We start from the raw sequence: 22,881 nt of genomic DNA on the forward strand, positions 1-22,881 counted from the left end.
TGGCTGGGGAGACCGGCTTGCGCTCCCTGACCTCAGGGGCCAACCACAGGTCAGGAACATTGTACTCAACGCAGCTTCCCTTCTTAACGCTCAAGCCGAAGTCGATGATGTGAAACTCTGGCTTCTCACCCATCGTCACCGTCACATTCTCGACCTTGACGTCATTATGGACAATGTTTTTCTTATGGATTTCCATCAGCCGACGAGCGACCATGATGGCGGACTCGACCAGTTCCTCGTCCGACCGACATGTTCTCATGTACTTATCATAAGGCTGGCCAGTGTGGCTTAAGATGATCAGTGGGGGGTTGCGGCACACTGCTCGAAGTAGAGGGGCTCCTCCAGCCCCAGCCAGTCTCCTGTGAATGTCGGCTTCATCCATAAGACTTTTCGAACTCACTCCGTCCAGAAGGGTTTTGATGACGCAACACGATCCACGGAACAACACCGTTTCAATCTTGGCGTTGCCTCCTCGACCCACCTCTCTCATGACCACCAGGTCATTTACATCCTTCTGGGTCAACTTTACAACTGGAACGCTCATTTTGACTTCGGCCTGAGGTGCACTTACCAAATTTTCTTCTTGCCGGAGAGTGTGAGAGGAGATGTTGTCGGTACGGAATCCCATCCTCAAATGATGACACTTCTCTCGCCGCCGGCCTTATATACCCCTGGGTTATGTGACGTCACATAACCAGATCTATCCAGATTAAATCCCATACAAATCCGGATATGTAGACGGATTCATTTAGTTTTGTTGCGATCATTATTTGATGAAATCTAAAGGTGTCGAAGAAATAGTCAGGCTGGCCAATGGTGTTGAGAGTGTAGTGAAGATGGCTAGAGATGTTGAAGGATCTAAATAGTTTCGATATACCAATACTTTTTGAATCAATAAATCATTATAAATACTAATAAGACAAAAAACACTTTGACGAAAATTTAGCCATTTTCCAGCTTCGAAATAAAAGGATATGAGGTAAATGGCTTTTGGGAAATCATTGTTGAATAATAGTTACTTTCTGAGAACACACACACACACACACACACACACACACACACACACGCAAACCTAGAGAACATAGCATGAAATTAGGGCAATATTGTTCAAATATATTCAGAGAAGTAATTTAAAAGTTTATATAAGAGTGGTTGATGAATGGAATAAGAAGAATGAGGTCATGGTTAAGGCAGACACCATACATAAATCTTACAAGTTGTATAATAGTACGGAATGTTCTAGAGATTTGGCCTGGCGAGTGTAGACCTCTCTCCTCACACAGTAAAAATAGGTAATTACACACTCACAGATTCAGAGGTTATCATGTTGAAGGAGAGGTGAAAACTGAGGATTCAAATCAAAGAACAATAAGAAGCGTCATGATGAGATGGGAGAGGGAATTGGTGAATTGACAAATATAGTTTAATCTAAAACATGAACGGTAAATCACTTCGACTGAAGAAAGTCAAGTGGAAAACATAGAAAATGAAAGACCAAAGAGAAGAATTTTGAACATCTGGGATAACATTTAATGTGAGGAAACACGATTTCACCAAATGAGCTTTAGTTAACGCTTCTGGTACAGTGTAAATATATATATATATATATATATATATATATATATATATATATATATATATATATATATATATATATATATATATATGTACTTATGTGTGTGTGTGTGTGTGTGTGTGTGTGTGTGTGTGTGTGTGTGTGTGTGTGTGTGTGTGTGTGTGTGTGTGTGTACGTATAAACTTTAAGGCTGGCCGGGGTGTACTGGTGATGCCTTTGACCTAAAATGTAAGTTCAAGCCCGTAGGCCGACTCTGCACGTAGCTTGAATCCTTTTGTGTTCACTATAATCTCTTTACTACATCTCCTCTCCTTAATCCCTTTATCTTCACTATGCAAGGCTTATCATAATCTTCACTACAACCTCATCTTCATATGACCTTATCTTGACTAAGCTGGTTTCAAGGAAGGCTTTAGATTTTACCCGCTCACACAAACAACGTACTTACACGGGGCCCCACGAGTGTAAAACTCCCTCCTAATACAGTGCAAATAGATGATTACACACACCTACACACCACCACCACCACTAACAATACACAGAGAAATAGCCTTTTCGGTTGGCTTTGGATCCGCCCTTGAACGTAGTTTGGAGGATTTGGGGGATCAGATCAATAAGGTTAAGTTCATTACTACCTCATATTCACTAACGTGTATCTTCACTACTAGCTTATTTTCACTAAATATATCTTCGCTATACCCTCTTCTTCACTACACCGTTATTTCTACCATACCATCATCATTGCACTCCCTGATGTTCACTAAAAGTAGTTCTTATCTTCACTACATAATCATTTTGAATAAACTTTACTCTTTAATAACCCTCATCTCTACTAAATTCGTATCTTCACTACATTCGTATCTTCACTACAACCTATCTTGACAATATCCTTATCATCACTATACTCTTCTTCACTACACTCTCATCTTAACATCATCCTTCTGTTTACCGAACTTAGTTCAAAGTCTGACTTGAACGTAGCTTTGGAAAGTTTGTGTTCCTCATTGTGTTACCTCCTTAGTATCATTGTAAAGGCAATTGTCACCACTCCCTAACTAAACCCTCATCGTCACTACACTCTCATCATTATCATTACTTCTTGATGTTCAATACAAAATTTTAACATATACATTTATCTTCACTACAGAATAATTTTCATTGCACCTTAATCTTCATTACTCCTTGTTTCAGCTACATCCGTATCTTCCATTCATTCTTATATCTTATATTAGTTACATCTTTACAATATCTTTATATCTTCTCTGTTCCGTCTTTTGAAAATTGAAAATGAGAGTAAAGGATTTCCAGCCTCCCGCTCCCTCCCCTTTTAGTCGCCTTGTACGCCACGCAGGCAATACGAGGCAAGTATACTTTCTTCCCTATCCCCAGGGATAACAGCATCTGGTGTTCCCAGACGGTCACCCATCCAAGTACTAACCAGACCCAACGTTGCTTAACTTCCTGATCGGACGATATATATATATATATATATATATATATATATATATATATATATATATATATATATATATATATATATATATATATATATATATATATAAGACTGAAAACAATGAATTTCCCAAATAAGAAAAATGGAAGCGCCGGGGTTTGAACCCGGGTCATCTCGCATGCCAAGCGAGTGCTCTACCACTGAGCTACGCCCCCAAGAACATTTTTTTGGACTTAGTATTATATGAAGCACTGAGAGTACCACGGCAAAATACCATTTGACCGACCGTTGCCGACTAGCCGGCAAAATAACCACAGGGTAAATCTCCATGTTGCTGTCGTGTTTTCCTCTCAATTTTCCACGAAGAAATGAGTTTTAATTTTTTATTGTCGTTGCAATAGACTGGAACTAAGCAATAGACTGGAACTAAGTAATAGACTGGAACTAAGCAATAGACTGGAACTAAGCTGACCTGGTATGAGGTCAGAGCCCTCATTATCATCCCTGCTAACTACCGGAAGCAGATTAAGTCGTTCCACAACCGATGTCCGGCCCATGTTAACTCTGATGTGCCCAGCAGTTGGAGGAGGATCGCCAGAAGCTTCTGAAAGATTTCAAGGACGTCTTGGTGGACCTGACCCTTTCAGATAAGGTCGAAAAACCCAATTTATTGTGAAGATCTTCACCATAACGTTGGACGAAGATACTGAATGTTGCACACATGTGATGCGGACAAAATGAAAAAAGAAAAAGACAAAAATTATGTCTGGTTTGGGTCTCGAACCCACGACCTTGAGTGTGTCAGACTCACGCTCTACCACTGAGCTAACCAGACAATAGAAAATTCGTCTGTTTCTTCAATTTGAATTAATGAAAATCTTTGCGAGGCAGCGTTTAGAAAAGAGAGATGTCTTTGACGAAATTTACTTGTTTGGCTCCTTCTTCTGTTCATTATCGAAAGTAAACATACTGAAGGGTATATATATATATATATATATATATATATATATATATATATATATATATATATATATATATATATATATATGTATATATATATATATATATATATATATATATATATATATATATATATATATATATATATATATATACATATATGTATATATATATATATATATATATATATATATATATATATATATATATATATATATATATATATATATATATATATGTATATATATATATATATATATATATATATATATATATATATATATATATATATATATATATATATATATATATATATATATTGAAAAGGATCACAATTTTGCACGTGATCAAGTATATTCTTATGAGTCCACGGGGAAAATAAACACGATAAGTTCCCAAGTGCACTTTCGTGTAAATCTCACATCATCAGGGGAGACACAAGAGAGAAATATAACAGTCAGTTGATAAACAACGAAGAGACGTAGCTAGGACGCCATATAGTAAACATGTGATTGTCCAAGACAGACAACAAGCGTATCATAAACTTATTATGTGGACAAGAAGGTGAATTGTTTACAAATTTTATCAACATTAAAGTTATCCAATTTGTATAGACAATCACTAATATTAAGATTATAATTCTTTGTGTATTCAGAAATAGATGATTCAATGATATTTCTCGTGGTACTTGAGTTAGAGTTAATAACTGAGATGGCATTATTAACTCTAATTCCAGTACCACGAGAAATATCATTGAATCTTCTATTATTAAATACACAAAGAATTATAAACCTTGAGGAAGCAACATGGCGGTCAAAAATAAGCTGCAGGAATGAAGTTTATGAATGGAATATCAGTGAGACGATCCAAATGACGAATGAATGAGAGCGTAGTCAACATACAATATAAAAGGACATATTATGAATGGCAGCCAGGCAAGTAACGGCCCAACTGAATGGAAGGATTTAAAAGTTCGCGTTATATGACGAATTTTGATAGATTATCCAAATTTCCATTCCAGTTATGAAACTTAATGGTTGTGTTCAGTTCTAGAGACAAAGTTTAAAGGTTTGTGTTTCAGAGATGAACCACAAAGGATATCGTTAAATTAACTGACATTAAAATTTGTCAATTAAGTAAATCATTTTGTACAATAGCTGTAATTTGACAGAGTTAAAAGTTCGCAATTTCATTACAATTCTAATTTAAAAGCTTGATATTCAATGATGGTTTGCACAAGCTTAACGTACATTTAAGTTTTGTGTTTATATGACGTATCTTAAAGGACTCTGGTAAAATAACGCAGCTGGAAGGTTTACGTTCAAATGATGGTGTTTAAATGTTTATTGATGAATGGTAGATTTAAATGGATAGATTTTAAGTTCGCGTTTTCATGAGCGACTTTAAACCTTGTGGTTGAATGTCACAGTTTAAATGTTGGTATGTACAATGTTGACCAGATGGCGGTAGTGTGTAGACACAGCCATACCAGGTCGTATTTATCATCATTAAAGTCACCTTCCTTACTTACTTATGGCGGCGATGAAATTCACTGGTTCTTGATTGTGCACCAATTAACCTATCAGATAATGGTACAATGTTTGCCTGGTGTTGCATATATCACGTCTGTTGTTGAAACACAAGAATGCCAGGTGACTTTGGGAGTGGATGATAATGTAAAGATCAATATAAATGTGGGAAATCTTGAACCGCCATCACCAGACACAACACATGTTTGGATCTGGCGGGGGGAGGGACTTGCCTGTGACGTCACGGTGCCCCGCCTCCAGCCCAAAGACTATACACGAAAGATAGGAAAGTGGAGGGCTTAACCACAGTATAAAATGTGATGCCCGACAGTGGTGCCATCTATTGACTTTCCCAAAAGGCTTGACTCGCCTACAGATACCAGATACTTCCATATGCTAGATACTTCCAGATTTTCAATCAAACATGGCCTGCACCACTATATAGATACATTATAGAGGTGTTCATACATGTTGATATCTTAATCTTCATTGTTCCATGCCATGAGATGATTAGCTTTACCTGTTTCATCTTTTATCATATCAACAATGAAATATGATTCTATTTCACTTATATTCATACATATTTTAATCTTACCTTTATTTCCTTTTTATCTGAATTAAGGTATAAGTTTCAGACTTGTCCATATGTTGTTCAATCTTTCCACTACACTGACACACCTGTTTATCAGGTGTTCTTTATACAATGGGAAAAATAACTAATGGATGTTAATTTCTACTTTATCATGGCAGGAAAACTTTCTACAAAAGTCCTGGTGTTATACAAGATCTCTTTCCAGAGTCTCCTTATTCAACTACGTACTTACTGCTACATGAAGTTGTCAATATTATAAACAGTACATATTTGAGGATAACTTAACAAAATACTGATTAATTCACTTCAATTTTATTGGCATAATTTTCATACTGTACAGTACATTAACCCAAATATATATGAAAAAAGTACATACAATCCAGTAAAGAAATTCCTCAAGTATGAGCACATAATGCTTGAAACTATCATGTTACAATACATATAAAACTTACATGCAAAAAAACATTGTTAAATTATGCATTACATACATCCATGCAGAGCAAAATCTAATCATAATTATTCAGTCATTCTAACTTGCAAGAACAAAGGAAGTTTTAAGATAAATGCAACATCATACAGGAAGCATAAACAAACATGCAGACCATAAAATACAATGTCCAAACATTACAACAAAAAGGAAAAGATTTATGCGTAAAAAAGAAAAATTATAAAACCTTTACATGCAAGAAAAATCACTGTACATATTAATATCACATAACAAATATAAGATAGAATAACCAAACACATAGAATGAGAACAAAGCTAACGAAAATCAATATATTTACAAAAATCATAGAAACCAAGCAACAGAAAAATATATTTACAAAAATCAAGGAAGCCAAGAAGGAGAAAATTCATATATTTACAAAAATCCTGGAAACAAGCAACATTGTAACATTAAAAAAATGGCAAAGTTTAAATAACCGCCAATGCAAGAACTCTCTGCATCCTGCTGTGCATCAATCAAATAAAGTGTGGACTGTATGTAGAAAAGTAATGTCCATCCTTGACTTTTTCATGCAGTTGTTACTTACAAAAAGCTTTCAGATTATATTGAATCAGAAATATGAAATATATTTCACTGTTGTTTTGTTACACTTCTTTTTAAAGAGTCTAACATGTAAGTATCATTAGTGTAATCACCATGATCATCGGCACTATCACTGATGTGATTCTTATGTACTACCAGAGAAAATCTCAGACATTCCATAACTTTATAGTTCATATGATCAAATCCTGACCCAACACACACCTCCACACCCCACCAAGCTCTACCACACACTCACCATGATCCAATCCTCCCCCAACACACACCCCCACACCCCACCAAGCTCTACCACACAGCTCACCATGATCAAATCCTCCCCCAACACACACCTCCACACCCCACCAAGCTCTACCACACAGCTCACCATGATCAAATCCTCCCCCAACACACACCTCCACACCCCACCAAGCTCTACCACACAGCTCACCATGATCAAATCCTCCCCCAACACACACCTCCACACCCCACCAAGCTCTACCACACAGCTCACCATGATCAAATCCTCCCCCAACACACACCTCCACACCCCACCAAGCTCTACCACACAGCTCACCATGATCAAATCCTCCCCCAACACACACCCCCACACCCCACCAAGCTCTACCACACAGCTCACCCTATACACAGAAATTTTGAATTACTGGTGTGAAAGTTTCATGATCTTCCTGTTCTTTTTAGTACGAGAATATTCACTGGTTTGTAGTTTTTGTTTACCTCTTAACTCCTTAGTGATGAATTTGGCATGATAATGTAACCGCATTCTTAAATATGTATCAATAATTTGGTCTACTACACCATCACAAACTTTTAGATTTTCATAGTTGACTGTTTGCATCACTGTTTTAATTTTTTTACTAACTGATTCCTCATAGATTATGCTCTTAACATTGTTACTGAACATTTCTTCTAATTCTCTGATTAGATCAACCAGTATTCTTTTTGGGTAGCACAAGTACTTATTCTGTTCAGAGTCCTTATCTTTATGGTAAATATCATAATGATAAGCATCATTACCACTTTCTTCTGTCAAGTCTTCTTTACAGTGAATACATTGTGACATTTTAGTAATTTTTGACCAACATATCCTGTAACATAATGTATATCATTATACAAAATTAGTTTGTGTGGCTCTTCTGAGATACTTTCCAGTCACTGCTTAAGATCTTCACTATCCTCATATGGATTGAAATTAGCAAAACAATCTGAAATATTATCATTGTCAACAATGTTTGAGATTGAGGCCTCTGTAGGGTGATGAGATGTAACTTCTACATTATCTGTTTGTGATGCTTCCCATATACCACTCCCTAACTGAATACACTGTTTTCATATGCATTGAAGTTTGCAAAAAATTCATCAACAATATTGGTTTTATCCTTCCATGTTACAAAGGATTCAGGATGCATAGGTGCATTCTCAGCATAATCTAAGATATTGTTAAGTATTTCTGATAACTCCTTATCGTCATGATCAAAGGTATCAGTGAGGGTGCTATTGTCATATTCATTGTTTATATCTTGTTTTCTCTCACCTTTAATGTACTCTAAAGATGGGGTAGCATCATCAATACAATTACTGTCTAGGGGTTTATACATAATATTGTTGCCTGTAAATGTTTTTATCAAATTGGCAAATTTAGGAGCAGTGGATGCATCACTGTTTCCACCTGCTTGTCTGATACTGCTAAGATCTTCTCAACACAGTCCTGCTTGATGGTGTTTTTTAAGACATACCTGAAGTTGTAATGATCTTTGATATCATTCCAGAGGAGTTTTATGCTGGAGATGTTCAGGAGCCAGCCATCCACACAAGCAATACTACTACTACCTCCCAACCATATACAGGATCTTAGCGTTCCATTTCATCAAGGAAATGTATATGATCATTTTCTACACTTATTGCACACTGTCTCAGTTTATAATGATGCTGCTGCTGGCTGCTGTTGAAAAGGTCAAATATTCCATCCGTATTATTTACAAATACATCAGTATGTGGGGCTTCTTGTGGCAGTGAACATAGTACTGAGTGAGTGTTTATCCCTGCTGCTACACTTCTACTTAATGTCTGTGATGCAAAACTGACACACATTTTGTCAAAACTATTACAATATGTGTCTAGCTGTTAGTTTTGGTGCCAGGCGGATGGACATGCACTTATCAGAGCAATAAGAATCCTCAACATATTGCCATTTCATTAAGTTTCCCTCATTACTGATATTACACTTCATGAAGTTATTTCTGATACTTTTCATGAGATTTGGAGTACAAAAAAACAATATACTTTCTCACTGGCATCAACAAAATATGTTGTTGAATTTGTAATGTACATTTCTTAAAGGCAGACCTACTGCTGACATCTTGATCACAGACAAGGAACTTTGGGATCAATCCTGTTTCCTAGGTTCTACAAATGCAGTCTATGATCATTTAAGTTTTTCAGGTTCTATACATTTGTTGAAAAGAAAACAACTTAGGGTTTGCCTCCACTTTCTTGATAACCCTTTCACCATAAAAACCATAGCATACTGTGCAACTTTGGTTGAAATACCATACTGCCCTAGATCCTCCAGCCCTTGAAATTCATCTTTACTTGTGTTGTAGTACACACCAGCTTTAATCGATGCCACGCCAAAGACAATACCACAAACTTTATCTTTAAGCTCAAAGCTCTGAGTTTTCTTTTTGAGCAGTTCAAAACAGATTTGTTCCATCCTGCGGTAAAATGAATCCTTTGTACCCAGTATCTTGTTGGGAGAGCAAATATTTGTGACAAAAGTATATATGCCCTTGCACTTTTGAAGTACAGACTTAGTGAAAAACGCCTTTGGATTTCTAAATAACATATGCCTTTTTTCGAACATTAAGGACTGAAAAGTGTGGTTAGGTAGGTGGTTCCAAGCTAAGTTAGAGGTATGCAGGTTTCAGTAACTTGCTGCTCATGTATGGAACATGCTTCGTAAAGTATGATCATTTGCACAATATCTTTGGTTTTTGTTTCAAATTCTTATTTCGTAGAATTGGATTGATTATGTACAAGTTTTTTGTTGTTGTTCTTACAATTTTTTGTCGTCCTACATTCTTTGCCTTTTCCGTTTTGTTGTGCAGAGATTATCTAAGAAAAATATTAGTTTTGAAGCAAATGATTTCTTTTAATTATTTCAACATAAGATTTTCCCCCATTTCTCTCGTAAAGTATGTTTCGTGGTTGATCTAAGGACTGTAGTATTGTCTTGTGTAGTGTGTTGGTTCGATCCCTGGCAAGCTGACAAGTAATGTGATTAGTGAAGTTATACTTATCTTATTGGTATTCTTATCGTCTTTTATAAGATCACTGATAATCAAGAAGGAATTTCAAAAACAAAAATAAAATAAATATTGTCCTGGAGGAGGATCGAATACCCATTCATGAAGTGGGAGAAATGTGTTGCGTTATGCCGTTTTTACGACTGCGAAATAGGGAAGGGTTGAGTGTGTTAATACCTATTTATGCGTGCGGGGAGAGAGCTTTGCACCCCGTCTCATGAGAAAGCACGTACTCCGAGTGAGGATCGAACTCACGACCTTATGAGACTCACGCGCTGCCTACTCCGCCATCGAGGCATCTATTTACCCAGATCTGAGGATCGAACCCCAAACTGACTCAGGCACTGCCTAATGTGTATATATATTTAAGCATGCAACTCGGAGGGAACCGGGCACTTGTAGGGACCCACCTCTTGAAGTTAGTCACACAACATTTTCAACTACTGTAAACTGTCTGCATCCTTAGTTTCATCGCTTATTACTTTCATCCACAACTCATAATATAAAAGTTATAGAATAAAAGTACTTATACCTCTTCCCTAACAATCTTCTTGCTTTATTTCATATAGGTTCTGGTTGTTCTATCTCTGTATCTAATGAAGAATTGTTCACTGTTGACATCAAAGTGGTCGAAAAGCCCTAAAGGTTATGATCAAGTCAACCTTTACTCTTCTCTCTTTGTGAAAAGATTAATGACCTCAAACCTCTCTGTCACTTAGTGGTTTTAAATCTGGCACCATCTTTATTGTCTTCCTCTGAACCTTCTCTATTAATTCTTTGCGCTTATTCAAGTCCGGTTACCAGACCTGAGAAAAATCATTTAGTCTTAGCATTGGAGAGTTTCTTGAATATCTCCTTATCCATGGACTCTGTTGCGATTGTGATATTTTCAAGTAAACGTTTTCCATGAATGAGATTCTAATGTTTCCCAGCAGACATTTGATTTAAACACTTGTACTAAAATGATGATGGTTGTTCTATTAGGAAATAATTGAGATGTGTAGATTTCTTGTGGCCTAGTGGCTAGGATACGCGGCTCTCACCCGCGAGGCCCGGGTTCGACCCTCGGCATGGGAAAATATTTAAGAATGAAGAATGATAAAGGTAGTTTCAGTTGGAACGACCACCACCACTCTACACTAATGAACGTATCGCCATACCTGGAAAAGTTGCACCCTGGTTACACGTGGAAAACCAACATGTGAGCAAACTAACAATATTTCAGATGATAGATTCAACAAGAACAGTAACACACGTGAGAGACACCAAGTTCCCTCACGTCACAGAATTCCATATTCAGGACGATCCGCCGACGATCACCATACACGGAAAAGATGGTGCGTTACATCTTCCAACACTCAACCAAGGCCGTTAACGGGCAGGTGGAGTTTTCCCGTCAGGCGATCCTTCATATCACAGAAGCTCTCCATACTTGTCCAAACACGAGCCTTCACATCACAGTTCTCCATATTCTGGACACACTACCTACAATTAGCCTGCAGAAATGTCGCACGCTACATATCTTCAGCAACTAATCAGAGACAGGATCTCGTCAGCGGAATGACAAGAATTTTCCTTAAACCATTGATCTAACCCGCCTACATTCCACCGCTATACCAACTGAGCTATCTAAGGAACGCACGTAGAGTTCAACGACATTTGACTGATAAGACCAGTCACAATGACATCAGTTATGTTCGTGTCTAGTGCATCAATTCATTTAAGAAGACTGGCTAAAGAGATACCTAGTTACTTATACTTATCGAATAGGGACAACCTGAGGCCACTTACCAGGTATACGCATGGAGCAGGGCAGGTATGGAACAAGGTCAGGATAGATCAAGACTAAGTGTGGACAGACGGGCTTCCCATTCCCACTGGTGAACACACACACACACACACACACACACACACACACACACTACCAAAGATATAAACACACATACCAGTAATGATAAACCTGTGTACACTTGGCCTATACATAAGTTGTCCCCCATAAAATGCAACACCAAAGTAGCTTACTGCACACAAATACTTGGGGAAATATCTGCAAAAAAAAAGGAGAGTGAACTAATATCACATGATATCAAGGACCATAAAACTATTAAAACAGATGGACTGAAAATCGCAGATTTGAAATTAACAAGAAACTCTTGTTCCTTGATCACAGTATAACAAACTTTGAGGAAATAAGACATGAAAGTAGCAACAGTAACTGAATAAAATTTCTTGATATTATTACAGTGGAAAATGTGTATCAAAAATTTCTTCTTCCAGGGAGTAAAAAGGCATGATGTAAGAGCCAGTATCAACTTAAACCTGCATGACTGGGAAAATAGAAAAAAAGAGCAAAATGATTCGTTATGAAAAAGAATATTTAAGAAATCCAAGTTATTGGAAACCCATACCACCTAGTAAAAATGCGAAAGTAAAAACCTGTAAGACAGAGTATAATGCAAACAAGGAAATGGAAATTACATAAATGTTAAAATTACCAAAATCCTTCGAATATGTAAAACAAAGGAATCTAACAGACAAAACTTGACCACTAATAACAAATAGTGGTTATACAATTGATTTTTCCAAACAGAATATCATTTCTGAGAACAAATTACAAGCAGCTGAAGGGAAAATATATAAAATGATAAAGTCTACATTCTTTCTCCACAAGATATACAGATTTCCTGTGGCGCTGTGCTTCATAAGCCAATTTCTATATAAACATCGAACTAAAATTATTTAAAAACACATTGAAAACTGAATAACGTTCCCAATATATATAAGAATGATATCTGTACTCACCAAAGACATCCATACTCAATCCACAGCACAATGGTATCTGTACCATATTTATTTCTGACATATAACTTTGCCGCTACAGCAACCTTCAACCAATCTTTAATCGAAATTTGCATATATATCACTACAGAATATGTGTACTCATTTCAGTTGTGTTTTCACGTCAATATAATGAGTTTTCTGCCACGTAACAATGACTTCATAAAAGTTCCATGACATGATAGCCATGAACTAAATAAACGATAATCAATAGTCATTAAGGTCATAATAATTTCACATAGATTAGCTCGACGGTGTTTGGATTACAATGTTTTCCGTCCGTTTTGAATGCTAGAATTATAACACTTATTTATGTTACACTTTTATAACAAGACTTATTTTCATTACAGATTTTCACTGTATGATTACAATGGTTCTTAGGCTCGAGTAACTGATTATACGCGCATTACCCATTAAACTTATGTAACGATGAGGGGGAGGGGGGGAGGGGGGGGGTAGTTGTATGAGGGGCAGTTGCTCGACGTAAGGATGGCGAGATGACCACGACGTGCCTGGGTTAAACACTGCCATTCTCTTATAATGGAAGTACCTCTCTCTCTCTTGATAAACCTGTTGCAGACACGATGGCTCATCATTACCATTTGTATTCACTAAAACTCATTAACATATATCGGTCAATAGTTAATGATTAGTTTCATGGACGTATTCCTGTGGTTGTACAAGTCATTTGGCATAATACACAGTAGGATATTTTACACCAATGATGTAATGTTCTGCCGTGGTAGCACTGGGTAAAGCCTCAAAGTAACATGAGGTGAGGACTGGCGACCCAGCCAGGATGTGTATGTCTGGCCATCTCTCATCGCTTGAGGTTGGCCGGCGTCTCGGTGTACGGCATGTGTCATGGCGGCCACAAAGCTTCAGTGAATTTCATCAAAATTTAGTTTTTTCTTTCAGTTGTATTTCTGTTGTTTCTGCTGGACGAAAGAATGTCTCATTTGATGTTATTCAGTGATTTATCATTTACAAGATGTAATAATGTACATTTATGTGTAGTTGGACTTACGGTAACTAGATGGGATAACCTTGAAACGCGGTCTTTATCAGGATTTCTTAACGCCCGTTTGGCTTACCTCTCATATGGAAAGTACTGGCAATCATTTTGTTGACAACGCTAAAGGAAGATCCACAAACACTTGTCACGTTTACCTTTCGCATGTTTCCCGGGAGAAGCGTTGGTGATTGAGAATTCGTGAGTAAACACACTTTTTTTTATCAATATAAGGCAGTAAAGGATCTCAAACAAAAGTGGTCCCACAAATAAACAGGTAATGAAACCAGGGAACGAGAATAGAATACCCAATTCAAATTTTCTCCGGACGTTAATCTTATATGGCGCCTGCGTATGTTGCTCTTGTAAAGGGTAAAGCCAACGGCATTGTTAAACAAGGTTGATGGTATATCAGCTAGAAAGAATGACTTGGAGTCCAACCCTCCATGGACTTTTGTAACTTCAGTATTACTTAAGTAGTTTTTAGGATGTCACGTACATAAAAAACAGAATGTTGTGACTGTACTTGTGTGAACTCCTTCCCTTTACAGACGTGATGAATCTTGAGTAAGCATTGCAAGTTGCAGAGGCTGGGGGATAAGTGTATCCCTGGTTTATATGAATGTACTGTCCAGCCACTCGGCTTGGCAGGGGCTCCGGCTGGTTTTATGAGACTGGTGAGAACGCTCCAGGAAGAAGATAGATCAGAATACAAACAGCGTTCGGATATTTGGATGATTTGAGTTTTCTGTAAGATGGAAAACAGATGTCGAGAAAGTGTTTCACAGACAGAAGCTGCATCCTGGTTAAACAAAGGTACTTAGCCAGGTGATCCACTCGAGTTTTAATGTCAGACGAGGAGGACACAAGTAAGTAACGCTGCCAAACTAGGGACCAAGTTTGAGCACATCCAACTCACCGAGTCCCCATATCCTTGCGTATCTCCCATCTATTGCGCACCCGTCAAATTCCCACCCACAAACATCTCGTTACCCAAGATTATCATGTTATGCAACAGAAATATGTTACACTCACACTTTCCAAGCCACATGTCTTCATTTGGATATCCATTAACCGCCTAATGAATATTTCTTTGATAGAAATTAGGATATAAGTATCATGACAGTTCTAAGTGATTAATGCATATCCACACGACAACGTCTGGCATGAAAAGGAGACTATGGTAACGGAATTGATGGTGCGTAACCCAATAAAGTTGTATGTAACAAGTGGTTTGATGGTGATAACTTGAAGGTCGGACATTTGATAGGACAACGACGAAGAGAGATTTGCCCAGGGTAAAATATTTCGACGAGTCCATTATGTGATATGTATCTACCCAACTGCAATAGTATTGACCTGATAAAGACAGAATTATATATGTTAGGATTCCCATTATTATATGTATGTAATAGTCATTAAGGAGTTTCACTGACAAATACATTCCATGACCAAACAAAGGTCCATTCAAAAGCTGGGGATGTGACAGCTCGGATACCGGAGATTGAGAGAAAACCCAAGTTCGATAATCAGTGCACAGTTGGAGCAACATATGGTGAGAGGATTGGCTGGTATATCAGGTTTTTGACATCATACGAAAACTTCTGCCCCGAGTGAGGATCGAACTCACGACCTTGAGATTATGAGACTCACGCGCTGCCTACTGCGCCATCGAGGCTACAAACACATTACAATTTACGTTCATTCTTTTCTAAACGTAACCACACAACCGCTTCATCCCATTTATAAAAGACTTCTAAAACAAAAGTATTCCCAAGTAACGGCAGGAGCCTGCGCGGTCGTACGATTAAAAAGATTGTGTGAAACATCTGAACAGATATACAAGTAATTTGTATCACTGTGTTCTAGAAATACTACTAGTATTATGAGTATTACAACTACTACTAATAATGATATTACTAATACTACTACTATTACTACTACTATTACTACTACTACTACTACTACTACTACTACTACTACTACTACTATTACTACTGCTGCTACTAGTAATAATGATGATAATGATAATGATAATTTAATAGCATTATTATTACTACCACTATTACAACTACTAGTAATAATAATATTAACTAATATTACCACTATTATCAGTACTACTACTACTACTACTACTACTACTACTACTACTACTAGTAATAATAATGATAATAATAGTAATCATAATGATAATGATAGTAATCATAATAATAATTACAATGATAATGATAGCATTATTATTACTACCACAATTACAACTACTACTGATATTACTGATATTACTACTACTACCAATGTTACTGATACTAGTACTATTACTACTTCTAGTAATAATAATAATGATAACAATAATATACATTCATTTATTATACTTTGTCACAGTTTCCCGCGTTAGCCAGGTAGCGCAAGGAGAAAGACGAAAGAACGGCCCAACCCACCCACATCCACAGGAATATACATAAACGTCCACATACGCACATATACTTACCTATACGTTTCAATGTATACATACATATATATAAATAGATATATAAATGTATACACATGCACATATTCATACATGCTGCCTTCTTCCATTCTCGCCGCCGCCCCGTCACACATGAAATGACACCCCCATCCCCCGCCTGCGCGCAGGGTAGCGCTAGGAAAGGAAAACTAAAGCCACGTTCGTCCACACTCAGACTCAAGCTGTCATGTGTAATGCAACGAAACCACAGCCCCCTTTCCACATCCAGGCCCACAAAGCTTTCCAAGGTTTACCCCAGATGCTTCACATGCTTTGGTTCAATCCACACTGATAGCACGTCGACCCCGGTACACCACATCATTCCAATTCACTCTATTCCTTGCACGCCTTTCACCCTCCAGTATGTTCAGGCCCCGATCGCTCAAAATCTTTTTCACTCCATCCCTCCACCTCTAATTTGGTATCCCACTTCTCCTCGTTCCCTCCACCTCTGACATATATATCCTCTTTATCAATATTTCTTCACTCATTCTCTTCATGTGACCAAACCATTTCAATACACCCTCTTTTGCTCTCTTAGCCGCACTCTTTTTAATACCACACATCTCTCTTACCCTTTCCTTACTCGATCAAACCACTTCACGGCACATATTGTCCTCAAACATCTCATTTCCAACACATCCACCCTCTTCCGCACAACTCTATTCATCGCCCATGCCACACAACCATAAAACATTGTTGGAACCACTATTCCTTTAAACATACCCATTTTTGCTTTCCGGGATAACGTTCTCGCCTTCCACACATTCTTCAACGCTCCCAGAACCTTGGCCCCTTCCCCCATCCTGTGACTCACTTCCGCTTCCATTGTTCCATCCGCTGCCAAATCCACTCCCAGATATCTAAAACTCTTCACTTCCTCCAGTTTTTCTCCATTCAAACTTACTTCTCAATTTACTTGTCCCTCAAACCTACTGAACCTAATAACTTTGCTCTTATTCACATTTACTCTCAGTTTTTTATTTTCACACACTTTACTGTACTCAGTCACCAGCTTCTGCAGTTTCTCACACGAATCAGCCACCAGCGCTGTATTATCAGATAACAACAACTGACTCATTTCCCAAGCCCTCTCATCCCCAACAGGCTGCATACTTGCCCCTCTCTCCAAAACTCTTGCATTCACCTCCCTAACAACCCCATTCATAAAAAAATTAAACAGCTATGGAGACATCACACACCCCTGCCGCAAACCGACATTCACTGAGAACCAATCACTTTCCTCTCTTCCAACACGTACACATGCCTTGCTTCCTTGATAAAAGCATTTCACTGCTTCTAGCAACCTACCTCCCACACCATATACTCATAATACACTCCACAGAGCATCTCTATCAACTCTGTCATATGCCTTCTCCAGATCCCTAAATGCTACATACAAATTCATCGCTTTTCTAAGTATTTCTCACATACATTCTTCAAAGTAAACACCTGATCCACACATCCTCTACCACTTCTGAAACCACACTGCTCCTCTCCAATCTGATGTTCTGTATATCCCTTGACCCTCTCAATCAATGCCCTACCATATAATTTCCCTGGAATAGTCAACAAACTTATACATCTGTAATTCGCACACTTACCTTTATGCCCTTTGCCTTTGTACAGTGGCACTATACATGCATTCCGCTAATCCTCAGGTACTTCACCATAAGCCATACATATACTGAATATTCTCACCAATCAGTCAACAACACAGTCACCTCTTTTTTTGATAAATTCCACAGCAATACCATCCAAAACCGCCGCCTTGCCGGCTTTCGTCTTCCGCAAAACTTTCACTGAGTCTTCTCTGTTTACCAAATCATTCTCCCTGACCCTCTCACTTCGCACACCACCTCGACCTAAACACCCTATATCTCACTTTTTATCTTCAAACACATTCAACAAACCTTCAAAATACTCACTCCACCTCCCTCTCACTTTTCTCCTACTTGTCTTACGCACTTTGTTTACCTCCTTCCAAAACATCTTTTTATTCTCCCTAAAATTTGATGATACTCTCTCACACCAACTCTCATTTGCACTCTTTTTCACCTCTTGCACCTTTTCTCTTGGTCTCTTGCCTCTTTGTTTTATACATTTCCCAATCATTTGCACTATTTCCCTGCAAAAATCGTCCAAATGCCTCTCTCTTCTCTTTCACTAACAATCTTACTTCTTCATCCCACCACTCACTGCTCTTTCTTATCTACCAACCTCCCACCTTTCTCATGCCACAGGCATCTTTTGCGCAAGCCATCACTGCTTCCCTAAATACATCCTATTCTTCCCCACTCCCCTTACGTCATTTGCTCTCACCTTTTTCCATTCTGCACTGAATCTCTCCTGATACCTTCTCACACAAGTCTCCTTTCCAAGCTCACTTACTCTCATCACTCTTTTCACCCCAACATTCTCTCTTCTTTTCTGAAATCCTCTACATATCTTCACCTTCGCCTCCACAAGATAATGAACAGACATCCCTCCAGTTACCCCTCTCAGCACATTAACATTCAAAAGTTTATCTTTCACGCGCCTATCAAATAACACGTAATCCAATAACGCTCTCTGGCCATCTCTCCTACTTAAATACGCATACTTATGTATATCTTTCTTTTTAAACCAGGTATTCCCAATCAACAGCCTTGTCTCAGCACACAAATCTAAAAGCTCTCCACCATTTCCATTTACAACACTGAACACTCCATGTACACCAATTATTCCCTCAGCCGTCACTTTAGTCACCTTTGCATTCAAATCACCCATAACTATAACCCGGTCTCGTGCATCAAAGCTGCTAACACACTCACTCAGCTACTCCTAAAACACTTGCCTCTCATGATCTTTCTTTTCATGGCCAGGTGCATAGGCACCAATAATCACCCGCCTCTCTCCATCTACTTTCATTTTTACACATATCAATCTAAAGTTTACTTTCTTACACTCTATCACATACTCCCACAACTGCTTCAGGAGTAGTGCTATACCTTCCTATGCTCCTGTCCTCTCACCAACCCCTGACTTTACTTTCGAGACATTCCCAAACCATTCTTCCCTTTACCCTTGAGCTTCGTTTAACTCAGAGCCAAAACATCCAGGTTCCTTTCCTCAAACGTAAATTGACCCTGTGGCCAAGTGATGATATTCCCTCTGAGGCCTAGTCCTCTGTTCTTAACGCTACTTCGTTAATGCGAGAAATGGCGAATATGAATAATTGATATAAGTTATTTTAGTATTAATATGCCTACTGGAAGCTTAGGCAGTTTCTTTTAAGATAAACACGACTACGACTAAATATTACGTGGGGAAAAAAAATCTCGTCAGTAGATAATCTGTGGACGAATCACACCGTTCGACTCCCTCAGCTTTACAACAGACTGTACAAATATAATATCAGCCAAAAGACACAAGACAGTGCTATTCATAGATGTGTACCCAGCCCGACAGTGCGTCATGGAGGCTGGAATACATCACCAAAATCCAGTGTCATTTCACATCACCGTTACATTATACACTTCACTGTATTTTTCTAGACGTCAGGAATATGCAGATTAGACCTGATAACCTCAGATGAATTACAACCACAGCAGAATATCAGGGAGAAATACACATATACACCAGTCATAATGGCCAATCAGACTGGTCATATCAAGAGCTCACCATACTAACAGAGAAAAAAAGTGCACAAAGCATATATCAGACCCCGATAGCACCTGCCAAAAAATGTTTTCTATTCAAGTCGCTAAATTTGTGCAGCGAAGTGCCCCCAAATCTAACCAGTTAAGTCAACCAACAGAGTACCTATGGTGTAAATATGAGCTTAGTTTTAAACTATTAATTGTCTAGCCATATACAGACAAAGCATTTTAGAGTATGGGTGAACGTCACATATTTAGGTAGGAAGTTCATCTCGTGAACAAATCTTGAGTTATTCTTTCAGCAAATGATGTATCTACAGACTGACTCAGGGGTGACGACAAAATGTCCAGCAATGCATCGAGAACTTCAGAGAAATAAGTGATAATCTCATATATGTACGAATAAGTTGGGATGAAAGTGCCAAAAGTGGGTAAAGAAGAAAAAGGAGTAGTACAGCTACAATGAGATCATTATGACTTTTGACAGCCCAGGACAATTGGTTGCATGACGTGTTTGGTTAAGGGAACTGCCCCACCTCAGATAATACCATAACATGGAAGTCATCAACGCCGACATCTCATGAGAACACTCACCTACAAACCTGTAAACGAAGTTTTTTTCTGTCAAACTACGATGATAAGTTTAGAGCATGTAAATGCAGCTACAAATCTTCATGCTTCATGCATAGATTACAGTGGAATGCTCTGCACACGTGCAGACGTTCTGCTACGCACATGAACTTGCGTAAGTAGGGCTTACAGCTGGTGACAGCTACAGGGCTTACAGCTGGTAATAGCCACAGGGCTTACAGCTGGTGACAGCTACAAACTATCATTTGTTTTCATCTTAACAACGAAGTAGCCGGAATGCTAACTACTCCATTCTTTAGCGTAACGACCAATTTTCTCCACAAGTGTATCATCCCTCTTCTTGTCTGTATAGTCTTTGTTACTTCCATCCCTACAACCCTACAACTTGATATTGACGAAATCATCTTTATTATTTTCTTTATATCATTTGGTTTTAAAAGAGATTATGCAGCTGGGTTGCCTCTTTCACACAAGAATCTTCGCTGTTAGAGCCATAAACATCAAAACTTGTAGTAGTATGTATGAGTCATAGACAAGTGGTAAAGATATGTACCATACACAGGAAGGGTTGAAAATTCTTTTAAATGAGTCAAGTGTTACTAGCCTGTGGGAAAACTGCCTCTCACACATCAGACGCCATACACTGAAAGCAAAGTAATTACTCCCGTCTCGTCCGTCACAGGAACAGTGGTGCTTCCACGCGCGGCTTAACCCGTCTTTTAGCTATGACCACAAATACAAACGAATCTATTATTAACAAAAAAATCATGAATACTGAAATTATTACCACAGAGCACCGGAAGACAAGAAACTACTTGATAGATTTTCATGTATTAAGTGAAACAGCCAAATATTCAAAACCCCCCAGATCCTATGTCAGAAGTGTGGACTTAGTGTCACACGAAGATCTGGAATATCATCATCTCAGACATTGGCCTCGATCACAGGAAAACAGTGTTAATCCTTACTGGAGTTACGATGTGACTGATAGTGAACACAGGCAACCGTAATAAAAAGAAAGAACGCCATTTCCGGCCTCTTCGATCAGCTATTAACATTCTCGACGCTCAGAAAGCGACGCTCGGTGAAGACCAGGTGTATCGGAGGTTCAACAATTGAGAGACAAAAGATTGGCTTTGGAACTTAATGAATAATGCTTGATGTCGAGTAATAATACATGTCATTCTGGTGCTAAGGATGGGACTAGATTTATACTTGCGAAGACGTTGTCGAAAACGAGGCAAGTCCATGAATTTAAGTGTTATGCATCAGGACAGAAATACGAAATATCAAAGCAATAAAGAAGTAAGGGAGTTTACGTGTGAAACGCTCATCGAGCAAAACACGAGAAGCCCCACACACGATAATTCTTCCATTAAAAGCCACCCGGCACCTTAAAAATCCTCCCACCACTCCTAACTCAACAACACAAAATCGACAGTTTCCAAAAATATTTTCGTACAAACTGCTCTACTTTCCTCATCCTTCGATAGCTCAGTTGGTAGAGCGGTGGACTGTAGTTGGAATCTTAAACAGACATCCATAGGTCGCTGGTTCGAATCTGGCTCGAAGGATATACTATTCATGACACAACTGTTGTCACAGCCAAGGATTAATTTTCTGTGAGGTTATGTACACGTTCCTATTACTGCTAACGACTCTCTGGATCCTCCATTATCCGTTAACCTTTAACTTTGGCAAAACTTTTTTGCTACATTTAATACAAAAGCACTATCAGTATACACATATAAAGATGAATAAATTTCACATTCTACACAACTCAAAGTGGGAAAAATGTGAAAATCTCAACAATAAGCTTCAGTGACTCTCTCT

The 22,881-nt window shown here is 38.2% G+C and overlaps 2 non-coding genes across 2 annotated transcripts; one reads left to right on the top strand and one right to left on the bottom strand.

Moving 5' to 3' along the window:
* Positions 1-15,915: 15,915 nt before the first annotated feature.
* Positions 15,916-15,988, bottom strand: TRNAM-CAU (transfer RNA methionine (anticodon CAU)). The gene has a single exon. It is a non-coding gene; the product is annotated as a tRNA-Met (tRNA).
* A 6,543-nt stretch (positions 15,989-22,531) lies between these two features.
* TRNAY-GUA (transfer RNA tyrosine (anticodon GUA)) lies at positions 22,532-22,622 on the top strand. The gene is given in 2 exon segments: positions 22,532-22,568; positions 22,587-22,622. It is a non-coding gene; the product is annotated as a tRNA-Tyr (tRNA).
* Positions 22,623-22,881: the final 259 nt, after the last annotated feature.

This window comes from Panulirus ornatus, chromosome 12, assembly GCF_036320965.1.
Source record: "Panulirus ornatus isolate Po-2019 chromosome 12, ASM3632096v1, whole genome shotgun sequence".
Lineage (NCBI taxonomy): Eukaryota > Metazoa > Arthropoda > Malacostraca > Decapoda > Palinuridae > Panulirus > Panulirus ornatus.